General features: G+C 41.4%; 3 non-coding genes across 3 annotated transcripts; all 3 read left to right on the top strand.

Annotated features, from left to right (window-relative positions):
* Positions 1-387: 387 nt before the first annotated feature.
* Positions 388-469, top strand: TRNAS-CGA. The gene has a single exon. It is a non-coding gene; the product is annotated as a tRNA-Ser (tRNA).
* A 1131-nt stretch (positions 470-1600) lies between these two features.
* Positions 1601-1682, top strand: TRNAS-UGA. Its single transcript has one exon. It is a non-coding gene; the product is annotated as a tRNA-Ser (tRNA).
* Positions 1683-2562: 880 nt separating this feature from the next.
* On the top strand, positions 2563-2644 carry TRNAS-UGA. The gene has a single exon. It is a non-coding gene; the product is annotated as a tRNA-Ser (tRNA).
* The last annotated feature ends 331 nt before the right edge of the window (positions 2645-2975 follow it).

The raw sequence follows: 2975 nt of genomic DNA, 5'->3' as shown, positions 1-2975 counted from the left end.
ATTTTTAGTCAATTATCAACAAGCTTGTCTAGCTCAATTAGTAGAGTGTAAAGCTTTTAACCTTGTTGTTGTGGGTTCAAGCCCCACGATGGGTGTTTTTTTGCTGTTGCTAGTTGTTTTCCCTTGCAAGTTGTCTTTTATGTATCTATTAGAATAATCTTTGCATAAGTGTCAACTTGTCAATATGTCCGAGTGAATAATCTTTGCATAAGTGTCAACTTGTCAATATGTCCGAGTGGTTATGGAGATAGACTTGAAATCTGTTGGGCTTTGCCTGCGTAGGTTTGAATCCTGTGCTGACGTATTTTTTTGCTGTTGCCGGTTGTTTTCCCTTGCAAGTTGTCTTTGATGTATCTATTAGAATGATCTTTGTATGAGAGTCAACTTGTCAATATGTTCGAGTGGTTAAGGTGATAGACTCGAAATCTATTGGGTTTTGCCTGCGCAGGTTCGAATCCTGCTGTTGACGCATTTTATTGTAGACAACAACGGCAAGCGGCGTTGAGCTTCGTAGACCATCTACGAGGCGAGAGACAGCGGCAAGCGGCGTCGAGCTTCGTAGACCATCTACGAGGCGAGAAAACGGCAAGCGGCGTCGAGCTTCGTAGACCATCTACGAGGCGAGACAGTGGCGTCGAGCTTTCGTAGACCATCTACGAGGCGAGACAGTGACGTCGAGCTTCGTAGACCATCTACGAGGCGAGACAGTCTTCGTAGACCATCTATGAGGCGAGATAGTGGCGTCGAGCTTCGTAGACCATTTACGAGGCGAGACAGTGGCAGCGAGCTTCGTAGACCATCTACGAGGAGAGACAAGGGCAGTGAGCTTTAGAGAGACCATCGTTAGCTATTATATCAGTGAGGCGACTAGCGGCATCCAGCTTCGACTCGGCTTTCTGCTTAGTGTTTTACTTATCTTTTTTTGTGAGTCCAAAACTAAACTTCGATTCTTTATGTTGATGCATCTCCCGGAGGTATAACGGTTAATTTTTCTGCATATTATGCCAGAATATGAACATTTTAAGGGTTTATTTTGTGAATCGTGATTTGGTAAACATGGTGGTTAAGTGGTTCTTTATATTAATATCCATTTATTTTAAGCTTGTTATCGACATGGATTCAAAAATTTCCTCTAGTTTGTATAATTTTATTACTCTGTTCTTTTGCTTTTCATTGTTGTATAATTATAATACAATGTTGTAAGATTTCAACAAAATTAAAGTATCTGCCCCATTCGAAAGCGTCTAGAATAAGCTTTCAACAAGATTTCAGCCGCACTACCATCCAAAAGCTTCCAGAGTAAGCTTCCAAAACATTTCAACTGCTAGTGCGACTGTGCGAGAACTCCGGTCTCCGGTGGCTTACCAGGTTCGTCTCTCTTACTCTCTCTCTCTCTCTCTCTCTCTCTCTCTCTCTCTCATTTCTCTTTTCATAATCGTTTTTGAAATTGTGATAAATGATTTTACGGATGAGCTTTAATGTATGCAACTGCAAATTAATTTTCCTATTTCTCTTTTCATAATCGTGTTTGCCGGTTGTTTTCCCTTGCAAGTTGTCTTTGATGTATCTATTATAATGATCTTTGCATGAGAGTTAACTTGTCAATATGTCCGAGTGGTTAAGGAGATAGACTTGAAATCTATTGGGCTTTGCTTGCGCAGGTTCAAATCCTGCTGTTGACGCTTTTTACTGTAAGCGGTCTTGAAATTTGCAAGTTTGAATTGAAATTTGCGAGAAATCTATTGGGCTTTGACTACACGATTTCGTAAGCGATCTCAAAATCTATCAGGCTTATTGCTTGACTCAAAATTTATTGGGCTTATTGCCTGATTCAAAATCTATTGGGCAACATATTGGGCTTTGACTAGGCGAGGTCGGCGAGACCACTATCATCCATCTGCAAGGCGAGAAGCGGCGTCGAGCCTCGTAGACAGACAGCGGCTTCAAGCTTCAATGACCATCTACGAGGCGAGACAACGACACTATCATCCATCTGCAAGGCGAGAAGCGGCGCTGAGCCTCATAGACAGACAGCGACTTCAAGCTTCAACGACCATCTACGAGGCGAGACAACAGCAACGAGCTTTAGCGAGACCATCGTTAGCTATATATCGGTGAGGCGACTAGCGGCATCCAGCTTCGGCTTGGCTTTCTGCTCAGTGTTTTGCTTATTTTTTGAAGTATAACTTCTTTTGTGATTCCAAAACTAAACTTGGATTCTATATGTGGATGCATCTCCAGGAGGTATAACAGTTAATTTTTCTGCATATTATGCCAGAATATGAAAATTTTAAGGTTTTATTTTGTGAATCGTGATTTGGTAAAAAAGGTGGTTGAGTGGTTCTTATACTAATATCCATTTATTTTAACCTTGTTATCGACTTAGATTCAAAAATTTCCTCTAGTTTGTATAATTTTGTTACTCTGTTCTTTTGCTTTTCATTGTTGTATAATTAATACAATGGATGGGTGACTTTGAAAATCATAATTCTTCTATTTGTATTCTCTTGCAAGTTATCTTTGGTGTATCTATTAGAATGATCTTTGCATAAGTGTTAACTTGTCGATATGTCCGAGTAGTTAAGGAGATAGACTTGAAATCTATTGGGCTTTGCTTTCGCAGGTTCGAATCCTGCTGTTGACGCATGACGTATCTTTTTGAATGATCTTGACAAAAGAGTCAACTTGTCAATATGTATGAGTGGTTAAGGAGATAGACTCGAAATCTATTGGGCTTATTGCCGCACTCCAAATCTGTTGGCCTTGACTACGCGAGGTCGGCAAGACCACTATCATCCATATGCGAGGCGAGAAGTGACGTCGAGCCTCGTAGACAGACAGCGGCTTCAAGCTTCAACGACCATCTACGAGGTGAGACAACGGCACTATCATCCATCTGCAAGGCAAGATGCGGCTTCAAGCTTCAACGACCATCTACGAGGCGAGACAACGGCAATGAGCTTTAGCGAGACCAC

This window comes from Ipomoea nil, unplaced genomic scaffold, assembly GCF_001879475.1.
Source record: "Ipomoea nil cultivar Tokyo-kokei standard unplaced genomic scaffold, Asagao_1.1 scaffold3065, whole genome shotgun sequence".
In the NCBI taxonomy this organism is placed as follows: domain Eukaryota; kingdom Viridiplantae; phylum Streptophyta; class Magnoliopsida; order Solanales; family Convolvulaceae; genus Ipomoea; species Ipomoea nil.
The sequence above is the reverse complement of the archived record's forward strand: the minus strand, read 5'-3'. Positions and strand labels throughout refer to the sequence as shown.